The sequence below is a fragment of the Ornithorhynchus anatinus genome, chromosome 1, assembly GCF_004115215.2.
Source record: "Ornithorhynchus anatinus isolate Pmale09 chromosome 1, mOrnAna1.pri.v4, whole genome shotgun sequence".
Lineage (NCBI taxonomy): Eukaryota > Metazoa > Chordata > Mammalia > Monotremata > Ornithorhynchidae > Ornithorhynchus > Ornithorhynchus anatinus.
In genome coordinates, this window is record NC_041728.1 from 145913672 (window position 1) to 145926558 (window position 12887).

The 12887-nt window shown below is 44.1% G+C and overlaps 1 non-coding gene across 1 annotated transcript; it reads right to left on the minus strand.

Moving 5' to 3' along the window:
• Positions 1–7544: 7544 nt before the first annotated feature.
• Positions 7545–7682, minus strand: LOC114817021. Its single transcript, XR_003764861.1, has one exon. It is a non-coding gene; the product is annotated as a small nucleolar RNA SNORA7 (small nucleolar RNA).
• Between the last annotated feature and the right edge of the window lie 5205 nt (positions 7683–12887).

Genomic DNA, 12887 nt, shown 5'->3' on the forward strand with positions numbered 1-12887 from the left:
CCACGCTGCTTCTATTCATTCAATTCATTCTATTCATTCATTCAATTGTATTCGTTCATCAATCATATTCATTCATTCAACAATCATATTCACTCATTCAATCAATATTCATTCAATTGTATTTATTGAGCGCTTACTATGTGCAGAACACTGTACTAACAGCTTGGAAAGGACGTGGCTCAGTGGAAAGAACCCGGGCTTGGGAGTCAGATGCCATGGGTTCGAATCCCGGCTGTGCCACCTGTCAGCTGTGTGACTGCGGGCAAGTCACTTCACTTCTCTGTGCCTCAGTTCCCTCATCTGTAAAAAGGGGATGAAGACTGTGAGCTTCACGTGGGACAAACTCATTCCCCTGTATCTACCCCCGCGCTTAGAACAGTGGTCTGCACATAGTAAGCGCTTAACAAATACCAACATAATACAGCAATAAAGAGGGACAATCCCTACCCACACCCCTTTTACAGTCTGGGGGGTAGGGGAGAGAGACATCAAAACAAGTAAACAGGCATCAATATAAATAAGTAGAATTATAGATCTAGACATATATACAAAAGTAATGTGGGGCAGGAAGGGGGGGGAAGAGCTAAGAGAGTGAGTCGAGGTGATGATGAAGTAAGGGGGAGCTGAGGAAAAGGGGGGCTTAATCTGGGAAGGCCTCTTGGACGAGGTGAGCCTTCAGTAGGGCTTTGGAGGGGGGAAGAGTGATTGTTGGGCAGATTTGAGTGGGGGAGGGATAATAATAATTGTGGTATTGGCTAAGTGCTTACTGCGTGCCAGGCACTGTAGTAAGCGTCGGGCTGGATACAAGCAAATCAGGTCTGATGCAGTCCCTGTCCCACTTGGGGCTCACAGTCTCAATCCCATTTTACAGATGAGGAACTGAGGCCCAGAGAAGTGAAGAGACTTGTCCAAGGTCACGTAGCAGAGAAGTGGCAGAGCTGGGATTATTCATTCATTCATTTATTCATTTATTCAGTAGTATTTATTGAGCATTTACTATGTGCAGAGCCCTGTATTAAGAGCTTGGAATGGACAATTGGGCAACAGATAGAGACAATCCCTGCCCAATGATGGGCTTGCAGTCTAATCGGGGGAGATAGATGGAGAAAAACAAGACAACATAATCACGATAAATAGAATCAAGGGGATGTACACCTCATTAACAAAATAAATAGGGTAGTAAAAATATATACAAATGAGCACAGTGCTGAGGGGAAGGAAAGAGAGAGGGAGAGGAGCAGAGGGAAAGGGGGCTTAGCTGAGGGGAGGTCAGCAGAAAGGGAACAGAGGGAAAAGGGGAAGCTTAGTCTGGGAAGGCCTCTTGGAGGAGGTGAGCTCTCAGTCGGGCTTTGAAGAGGGGGAGAGAGTTAGTTTGGCAGAGGTGAGGAGGGAGGGCATTCCAGAACAGCGGGAGGACGAGGGCCAGGGGTCGACGGCAGGATAGACGTTAACGGGGGACGGTGAGGAGGTGAGCGGCAGAGGAGCGGAGCGTGCGGGGTGGGCAGTAGAAAGAGAGAAGGGAGGAGAGGTAGGAAGAGGCAAGGGGATGGAGAATCTTGAAGCCCAGAGTGAGGAGTTTTTGTTTCATGCGAAGGTTGACGGGCAACCGCTAGAGGTTTTTAAGGAGGGGAGTGACAGGCCCAGATCCTTTCTGCATGAAGATAAGCCGGGCAGTGGAATGAAAAATAGACTGGATCGGGGAGAGACAGGAGGAAGGCAGATCAGAGAGAAGGCTGACACAATAATCCGGCCGGGATATTATGAGAGCCTGTAGCAGTAAGGTAGCTGTTTGGATGGAGAGGAAAAGGCGGATCTTGGCGATATTGTAAAGGTGAGACCGGCAGGTTTTGGTAACGGATTGGTCGTGTGGGGTGAACGAGAGAGCCTAGTCAAAGATGACACTGAGGTTGCGGGCTTGAGAGATGGGAAGGATGGTCGTACCGTCCACAGTGACAGGGAAGTCAGGAAGAGGACAGGGCTTGAGAGGGATGATAAGGATTAGAACCCATGAACTTCTGATTCCACTATGCTATGCTGCTCTTTTGGAAGGGCTTCCATTTATTAGTGGCCCTTTGAACTGATAATACTAGTCCCATTTCAATTTAATTCAATTCAATTGTATTTATTGAGCACTTACTGTGCGCAGAGCACTGTACTAAGTGCTTGGAAAGTACAATACAGCAATAAAGAGAGACAATCCCCACCCACAACCGACTCACAGTCAAGAAGGGGAGAGACAGACATCAATACAATAAACGTGGCTTAATGGAAAGAGCATGGGCTTGGGAGTCGTGGGTTCTAATCCCAGCTCCACCACTTGTCAGCTGTGTGACTTTGGCAAGTCACTTCACATCTCTGGGCCTCGGTAACCTCATCTGTAAAATGGATTAAGACTGTGAGGCCCACCTGGGAGAACCTGATTACCTTGTGTTTCCCTCAGTGCTTAGAAAAGTGCTTGGCCCATAAGAAGTGTTTAACAAGTACCATTATTATTATTGTTATTATAAATAAAATTATAGATATATCCATAAGTGCTGTGCAACGAGGAGGGGGGGGAAGAGCAAAGGGTGTGAGTCAGGGTAATGCAGAAGGGAAGGGGAGATGAGGAAAAGTGGGACTTACTCTGGAAAAAGCTTCTTGGAGGAGATGGGCCTTCAGCAAGGCTTTGAAAAGGAGGAGACTAAATGTCTGGTGGATTTGAGGGGGGAGGACATTCCAAGCCAGAGGTAGGATGTGGGCAAGGGGTCGGTGGCAAAAACGAGGCAGAGTGAGAAGGTTAGCACCAGAGGAGTGAAGTGTGCGGGCTGGAATGTAGAAGGAGAGAAGGGAGGTGAGGTAGGAGGGGACAAGGTGATGGAGAGCTTTGAAGCCAACAGTGAGGAGTTTTTGTTTGATAGGGAGGTGGATAGGCAACCACTGCAGATTTTTGAGGAGGGGGGTGACATGCCCATTTTGGTTTATGATAAGAAAAGAAAAGTTAAGGTCCACTACGAGAGAAGTAGCCTGATCTAGTGGATAGGCCAATAGGCCTGGGAGTCAGAAGGAGATGGGTTCTAATGCTGACTCCACCACATGTCTGCTGTGTGACCTTGGGCAAATCACTTCACTTCTCTCTACCTCAATTACCTCATCTGTAAAGTGGGGATTAAGACAGCGAGACCCATGTGGGACATGGACTGTGTGCCTGACACATAGTAAGCACCTAACAGATACCGTAATTATCAATAATAATGGTTTTTGGAAGCACTTACTATATGCCAAGCACTGTTCTAAGGACCGGGGTAGAAACAAGTTAATCCGATTACCTTGTAGAATGCACGGTACATAATAAGTGTTTAACAGATGCCATAAAAAAAGTTGCTTATGAATATGAAGCAAACCTCCAAGAAGCACAATTCTTGTATATAAACGGCAACAGACCTCACCACTGCAAGCAACATGACAATCTCATCCTTAAAACCAGGAATCTCTCTCACCCCAAAACACTTACCTGACTTTTAGGTCATCTCGACTTCCATTTTTACCAAGTGTCATTATCTGAGTGTGCCATTTGAGATGGCTTTCCAAAATTACAGTGCTCTGCACACAGTAAGAGCTCAATAAATACGACTGAATGAAATAACACCAGTTATTTTTAGGGGCGAGATGCAGTGACCAGTCCTAAAGTATTGAAAAGTCACTACAGAATTCTAAGAGGAGGAAGAAATGCAGCAATGCCATAACTCTGACCTGGTGAAGTTTTACACTGTGACCTTTGGACCATTTAATTGCCAGTGATCCTAAAGGCCCCAAGCCTACAGATGTTATTTCCTACTTATTATTTAAAAGGCATTAGAATTCATTTGATTTCATGATGAAAATTTAGATTTGAGGAGTTTAGTTATTTGTTATTCATTCTCCTACCAGGAGTGAATTGATTAACATAGATGTAGGGGTTTTTTTTTCTTTTCCTCCCACTCTTCCTCTGCCTTTGTCTCAGTCTTTGAAAGCTAGCAGTCAGCCAGTATGAGATAAACCACAGAATGTAATGGAGTAATCTTGGAAAATGTGCATGGAGGAAACTAATTAGGGTGTAATCTGCACTTTATAAAATTCACTTGTAGGTTGTTTGTGGAAACATACACACTCGTATTGCTGCCCTTCATTTTTGAAGATGATATTTTTGAAATCGTATCCATGAATGTAGATGTGGTTGAAAAAAGATTTGGCTGACGTAAACCATTTCACACAGAAGAAGATTTTTCTGTTGGCTGACACTGTTTATTAACCATGCTTGTCATTGTTTTCCGATCTGAGTGCTGTTCTGTAATTGTTTTAATTTTATTTATTGAGTCCTCATTTATTGATCTTAGTAAAGCATTTAATGAAGCACTTGGGAGAATAAAGTAATAATAACCATGATAATAATAGCAATTGTTAAACACTTTATGTCAAGCACTGTTCTAAGCCCTGAGCTAATTAGGTTGGACACAATCCTTGTCCCACATAGAGCTCACAGTCTCAATCCCCATTTCACAGATAAGGTAACTGAGGCATGGAGAAGTGACAAGACCTGCCTACGGTCACACAGCAGACAAGTGGTGGGGCTGGGATTAGGACCCAGGTCCTTCTGACTCCCAGGCCTGTGCTCTATCCACTAGGCCATGATGCTTTCCCATAACAGCAGCAAGTTCCTTCCTTTGAAGAATTTTCAACCTTTAAAGGACAGACAGAGCAGATTTACAATAGTGTGAAAATGAGGTAACACTGAAGTGGTAGGAAAATGTCCAGATGAAATAGGTGAATACATATTTGAATATACAAAATGTGCGTAAGTGCTGAGAAAAGGGCTAAAATAAGTAAATGCTGAGGGTAGTCGTTGAGTTGTTATGACACGGGATACTGTGAATTAATTCAGAAAGGCTATCTGAATAAAGTGAGAATTTAGGAAAGTAAAAGCACCACACTGAGTCCTTGAAGTACTTATTATTTTCAGAAGATAATGAGTTGAAAGCAATACTCAAAAACACCTGCCCTTTTTAGGTGTTCAGCTTACTATACTCTGTTTTCTCTAGTAGATGGAACTGTATATGCTGATTACATTGAAATGGCCAATGCCTAGAGGACAGTTCCCAGTGGTACTTATAATAATTTAAAAAAAAAAATCATAGTGGTAATCACCTCTCAAGGTCGCATCTGGAGAATTTCCAGTTCTCTACCCATCTTGACTATGGGAGCAAGAGTCAAACAGAGGCCTACCCATTCCATTTCTAACTTGGGCAGTGGCTAGTGAGTGGAAGGCAATGCTACAAGTCAAAACTCACACATGCCGGGCAGCAGCAGCTTGGGAGAGAGTCGAGGGTGGAGATTCAGGCTTACTGTGCGGAAGGAGGCAATGATAAACCACTTCCAGATTTTTACCAAGGAAACTCTATGGATACACTACACGTTTAGTACAGTGTCTGGTGCACAGTACGTGCTTAACAAATGCCACTATTATTATTACTATTATTATTAAGAGTTCCAATCCAGCCCAGACTGAAGAGAGAATGAAGACATCTGTTTATGAGTTGAGTCTGGTGTGAAATGTGGCAGATAAATACTGATGGATTAATTGCCAGAGGACTGGTTTTAAGATTATGAAAGCATCCTCCCCATCAACTCCGCTCCTCTGCCGCTAACCTCCTCTCAGTACCTTGTTCTTGCCTGTCCAGCCGTCGACCCCTGGACCACTTCCTACCACTGCCCTGGAATGCCCTCCCTCCTCACATCCCTCAAACTAACTCTCTTCCCCTGCTCAAAACCCTGAGAGCTCACCTCCTCCAGGAGGCCTTCCCAGACTGAGCCCTCCCTTTCCCTCTGATCCTTCTCCCCTCCCCATTCCCCCTGCTCCCTCCCTCTGCTCTACCCCCTTCCCCTCCCCACAGCATTTGTCTATATTTGTATATATTATTTATTACTCTATTTTATTAATGATGTGTATAAATAATAATAATGGTATTTGTTGAGCGCTTACTATGGGCAAAGCAATGTTCTAAGCGCTGGGGGGGATACAAGGTGATCAGGTTGTCCCACATGGGACTCATTTTACAGGTGAGGGAACTGAGGACCAGAGAAGTTAAGTGACTTGCCCAAAGTCTCACAGCTGACAAGAGGCAAAAACGGGATTAGAACCCATGACCTCTGACTCCCAAGTCAGAGCTCTTTACCCTGAGCCACGCTGCTATCTATGATTCTATTTATCTTGATGGTATTGATGCCTGACTACTTGTTTTGTTTTGTGTCTGTCTCCCCCTTTTAGACTGTGAGCCCGTTGTTGGGCAGGGATCGTCTCTATCTGTGGCCAAATTGTACATTCCAAGCACTTAGTACAGTGCTCTGCACACAGTAGGTGCTTAATAAATACGATTGAATGAATGAACTAATTAACTAATGAATGGCGTAGTTTTAGCGTGGCTCAGGGGAAAGAGCGCGGGCTAGGGAGTCAGAGGTCATGGGTTTGAATCCCAGCTCTGCCACTGTGTGACTCTGGGCAAGTCACTTAACTTCTCTGAGCCTTAGTTCCCTCATCTGTAAAATGGGGATTAAGACTGTGAGCCCCACGTGGGACAACCTGATGACCCAGTATCTGCCTCAGTGCTTAGAACAGTGCTCTGCCTATAGTAAGCGCTTAACAGATACCAACATTATTATTAATAGACACAGTATTTAGTTGCACCCACTGTGTATTGAAATCTGTAGTAGGTGCTTGAAGAACATTTGAAATAATGGAAAAGTTGTAGTGCCTACTAAGTAGGAAGTTGTAGCTATATACTGATAACTGTAAAATAATTGAGAGGAGAGGTTGGCTAGAAATATTAGACATAAAAATGAGTAAAGAAGCATATGAATGCAGATATGGCTGAGGGAATGATGTGACTGGGAAGGATTCAACTCATTCAATAGTATTTACTGAGCGCTTACTATGTGCAGAGCACTGTACTAATCGCTTGGAATGAACAAGTCGGCAACAGATAGAGACAGTCCCTGCCGTTTGACGGGCTTACAGTCTAATAGGGGGAGACGGACAGACAAGAACAATGGCAATAAATAGAGTCAAGAACTCGGAACGTGGCCTAGTAGAAAGAGCATGGGCCTGGGAGTTAGAGGACCTGGTTTCTAATCCTCCCTCCACTCATCCTGGGTGAGTCATTTAACCTCTCTACACCTCAGTTACCACATATGTAAAATGGAGATTAAGACTGTGAACGTTATTTGGGACAGGGACTGTGTCCATAGCCATTATCTTGTATCTACCCCAGTGCTAAGTAGAGTGTCTGGCACATAGTAAGTGCTTAATTGTCTTGTCTTATGCCGTCGAGTCATTTCCGACCCTTAGCGACACCATGGACACATCTCTCCCGGAACGTCCCACTCTCCATCTGCCATCGTTCCGGTAGTGTATACGTAGAGTTTTCTTGGTAAAAATACAGGTGGTTTACCCCTGCCTCCTTCCACGCAGTAAACTCGAGCCTCCACCCTCGACTCTCTCCCGTGCCACTGCTGCCCAGCATGGGTGAGTTTTGACTTGTAGCAGATTGCCTTCCACTCGCTAGCCACTGGCCAAGCTAGGAATAGAATGGGTAGGCCTCTGCTTGACTCTCCCTCCCATAGTCGAACCTAGTAGAGTACTGGAAACTCTCCAGGTGTGACCCTGTGAGGGACAAGTGCTTAATAAATACCATTAAAAAAGAACTACTTCCTCAAAGAGGGAACATTCTCTAGGGCTTTCGAGGGTTAGAAGGATGTGGTTTAATGAAGTGAAAGTAAAGAAGGACAGACAGAGAGAGAAGAAAAAGTAATAGTTCAGAGGTAGGAGAGCTGTGAGGAGGGAATTTAGGAGAGCTGCTTGAGGAAGGCTGTGGAGGCCCCAAGTGGGACTGGAACTATTCCTGATCAGCATATGTTCTATCTACCCCAGCGCTTAGTACAGTGCTTGGCACATAGTAATCACTTTACAAGTACCACAGTTGTAAGAGTTGAGCGAATTGGAATGAGGACAGGACAGGATCAGCTTAGACCCAAGAGACAGTGTGGTTCATCTCCTTCAAGAGGCCTTCCCCAGCTAAGCCCTCATTTTCCTATTCTTCTTCCTTCTTCTGCATTACTTATAATAATGCTAATGATAATAATAATTATGTTATTTGGTAAGCGCTTACTATGTGTCAATCACTGTTCTAAGTGCTGGGGTAGACAACAATCAGGCTGTCCCCCGTGGGGCTCACAGGCTTAATCCCTATTTTAAAGATGAGGTGACTGAGGCACAGAGAAGTTAAGTGGCTTGCCCAAGGTCACACAGCAAACAAGTGGCAGAGGCGGGATTAGAACTCACGTCCTCTGACTCCCAAGCCCCTGCCCTTTCCACTAAACCACGCTGCTCCTCTTATGCATCTGGATCCTTACCCTTTAAGAACACGATAATAACCTCACCCTCAGCCCCAGGACGCTTCCGTACGTATGCGTAATTTATTTTAGTGTCCGTCTTCCCTTCTAGACTGTAAGCTCCTTGTGGGCAAATAACCTGTCTCCCAACTCTGTTGTAGTGTACTCTCCCAAGGGCTTTTGTACAGTATTCTGCGTGCAGTAAGCACTCAGACAAGAACTGTAAACCTGATCCCTGTTCTCAAGTCACTTACAATCTAGTGGGGGTGAGAGACACTGAAATACATTTAGAGGAAGGAGGCAGCAATAGAATATAAAGATATGTACAACAAGGAGAGAGTGAGTACTCCAGGGTCTAGGTTATGTGGAAGCGCTGAAGTGGCGATTGGAGTGTTGTGGGCAGGGAATGTGTCTGCTCATCGTTGAATTATACTCTCCCAAGCTCCTCTCAGGGTCGAACTTGGAGAGTTTCCAGTACTCCACCAGTCTCGGCTATGGGAAAGTCAAGGAGAGGCCTACCCATTCCATTCCTAGCTTGGCCAGGGGCTAGTGAGTGGAAAGCCAAGTGCTACAACTCAAAACTCACCCAGGCTGGGCAGCAGCGGCACAGGAGAGAGTCGAGTGCAGAGACTTATGTTTATTGCGTGGACGGAGGCAGTGGTAAACTACTTCTGTATTTTTACCTTGCAAATGCTATGGATCCACTACCATAACGATTGCGGTTGGAGGTGGGGCGTTCTGGGAGAGATGTGTCCATGCTGTCCTGTGGGTCGGTCATGACTCGACAGCATAAGGCAGCAACAACAACAGCTCTCCTAAGTGCTTAGTACATTCCTCTGCACACAGTCAGTGCTCAATAAATACGATTGAATGAATGAATTCATTCAATCATATGAATGAATGCATTCATTCAATCGTATTTATTGAGTGCTTACTATGAATGAATGAGTGGAAATAGGAAGGAGAGATGAGAAATTAATCAGGGAAGGCTGCCTGGAGGAGGACTTTCAGAAGCCCCTTGAAGATTTGAGGATCTTCAAGAGGGCCCTGAAGAATTAGAGTTGGGTCTCGTTTTGTTCAACATTTCTGTTAATGATCTGGAAGAGGGAGTGTGCAGAGAAGGAGTGTGCAGAGAAATCTTCAGATCTGCAGATGACACTAAAATCTTCCAGTGAAATACAACAAAGAGAGGGATAAATTTCAGGAAGACTACATCTAACAAAGGGAATGAGCTAAAAAAGAGCATCATTATGAAAGAGTACAAGGTAATGTATCTAGGGAAGCATAATTTAAACTTCATCTTCATGATGATAGACTTCAAGCTGTCTAATTTTGGAGTCATTGTTGACAATTTTAAACCTACATCCAGTGGGCAGCAACATCCAAAGGCTAGTAGTGGAGCAATAGTGAAATTTTATCATTTTACTGCTGTAGGAAACAATGAGCCTAAGTGCTTTCCTTAGAGGACCAGACTAAAGATAAGACTATGAAGAGCAGACTGTGTAACTGTCTGAAAGTCCAAATGGAGTGGAGTAGTTCTGTCCTTGGAATCCAGCAGACACTTGTTCCAGGGATGGATTTGTTGAGTGAGGAAGCCACTCCATAGCTCCCTAGAAAAGGCATGCTTGCCCTCCCCTGAACCACCAGTCTACGCATGGCATTTACTGAGCACTTACTATGGGCAGAGCACTGTGCTAAGCACTTGGGAGAGTAGAGTACAACAGAATTAGCAGATATGTTCCCTGCCCATATCGAACTTATTCATCTAGACGGGGAGACAGATGTTAATATGAATCAATAAGTAATTTAGAATAGCTGATTTAAAGATATTTAAGTGTTGCGGGGCTGGGGGTGGGATGAATATAAAATATTCAAAGGTCAAAGATCCAAGTGCGTTCAGGACACAGAACAGAGAGCGAGCCAGAGAAACAAGGCTTTAGTCAGGGAAGGCAAGAAGGAAGAATGGGTCGTGTTTAGTCTGGGGATCCCATTTTGGATGTCCCGGGGAAACTTCTGAGAAAAGACTTTGAGTAGAAAGTGGTTTTGAACCTAAATAGCTTAAAATTTAATTTAATGGGGATAGATTTGGAAAATACATTGAAGGAATGTGCTAATTTGAATTTCAGAATTTACCTCATTAATCCTAAATGGCCTTTTGTAAGGCAAGATGTGTGGTAAGTGAGCTGTTTCCAATAAGTGGTCTCAAATAATCTGCTCCCTGATTAAACTCTCTTGACCGCACTCCCAAGTGTTTAGTAGAGTGCACTATACACAGTAGGTGCTCGATTAATATTTTATGTTGACTGATTGATCAGACCAGCCAAATCATTTAGGTCTAGCACAAATATTTTAGAAATAAAAATAAATAAAGGTATTTAAGTGCTTACTATGTGCCAGGCACTACACTAAATGCTGTCATAAATAACCAACAATAGATTTGAAAATGCCATGGATGTTTCCTCATCTGTAAAATAGGGATTCAATACTTGTTCTCCTTCCTATGTAAATTGTGAGACCCTTCTGGGACAGGGACTGTGTCTGACCTAATTGATTTGAATCTACCCCAGCACTTAGAACAGTGCTTGTCACCTAGTAATGGCTTAACAAGCTGTCCAGTGGTTGCCCATCCACCTCCACATCCAACAAAAACTCCTCTCCATAGGTTTTATAGCACTCCACCGTCTTTTCCCCTCCTACATCACTTCGCTATTCTCCTCGCACACTTCGCTCCTCTAATGCCGACCTTCTCACTGTGCCTCGATCTCACCTATCTCGCCACCGACCCCTGGCCCACATCCTGCCTCTTCAAATCTGACAATTACTCTCCCCTCCTTTCAAAGCCTTATTAAGGATCCATCTCCTCCAAGAGGCCTTCCCAGACTAAACCCCTCCTTTCTTCTTCTTCCACTCCCTTCTGCATCACCCTGACTTGCTCCCTTTGTTCTTCCCACTTCCCAGCCCTACTGCACTTACTTGCATATCTGTAATTTATTTATTTGTAATTAATTTGTATTAATTTGTAATCTCTCCCCACTTCTAGACTGTAAGCTCATTGTGGGCAGGGAATGGGTGTGTTTACTGTTGTATTGGACTCTCCTAAATGATTAGTAGAGTGTTCTGCACACAGTAAGCACTCAGTAAATACAACAGAATGAATAAATGAATGAACGAACAAATACCATAATCAGTCATCAAGATGGCAGTCTGGATGGAAGAGGGAAGGGAGCAGATATTTTCGTAATGTGAGAAGGGATGGAGTCAGAGACACAAAGGAGGGGGTAGAATTTAGACCTCCTCTTGAGATAGCGATGGGAAGGATGGGGGAGTCAAAAGGCAAGAAGTAGGTGGGCAAAGAGATTGTAGAGAAGCAGGGGGATATCAGGGGAGTGGTTTCAGTTTTACTGATAAAGTACATGGCAAGTCATTAGGACATGAGATTGGAAGGGCAGAGGGACAGGGAGTTTAAGAGGAAAGTAAAAGTCAAGGGGCATGAGAGTCAATGATGATGGAGAAGTATTGTTGCCAGGCAGAGGAGAGGGGCAATTAAAGCAGGTGAGGGTAGTTATTTATATTTATTTATCTTTAGTTATCTCCCCCATTACACAGCAAACTACTTTTTGGCATTGAACATATCTTTAGGGTACTGCTGTTATACCTTTCAAGCATTTATATAGCATGCATGTCCTTCAGCAAGTTCTTAATAAATACCTTTCCTTCTACTATTTCCACTATTACTATTCCCCCTCTTTCCTTCTTCCACCTCCCCGACAACTATTACCAATCCTCATATATTGATGCATATTTACTTGTTTTGATTTGTATATAGCTATAAATGTATTTATTTATACCAATGCCTATTTACTTGTTTTGATGTCTGTCTCCCCCCTTCTAGACTGTAATTCTGGTGTGGGCAGGGATCGTCTCTCTTTATTGCTGAATTATACTTTCCAAGCACTTAATACAGTGCTCTGCACACAGTAGGCGCTCAATAAGTATGAGGGAATGAATGGATCTAGTAACATAAGTGGAACACAGAGGAAAGGATGTGGACCAAGAGGAAGGAGCTAAGAAAGTGGGAGGAAAATAATAATAATGATGATGGTATTTGTTAAGCACTTACTACGTGCAAAGCACTGTTCTAAGCGCTAGGGCGATACAAGGTGATTAGGTTGTCCCACGTTGTGCCACGTGGGGCTCACAGTCTTAATCCCCATTTTACAGATGAGGTAACTGAGTCACAGAGAAGCGAAGTGACTTGCCCAAAGTCACATAGCTGACAAGTGGCAGAAGTAAGGATTGGAACCCATGATCTCTGACTCCCAAACCCAGGCTCTTTCCACTGAGCCACGCTGCTTCCCATCATATGTGATGTGAGAAATGCAGTTCTTGCTAGGACTTCATTGAGACTGAGCCGTGGGAAGATTGTGAGCCCCTTGTGAGACAGGGACTGTGTTCAACCTGATTAACTTGAATCTACCCCAGCGCTT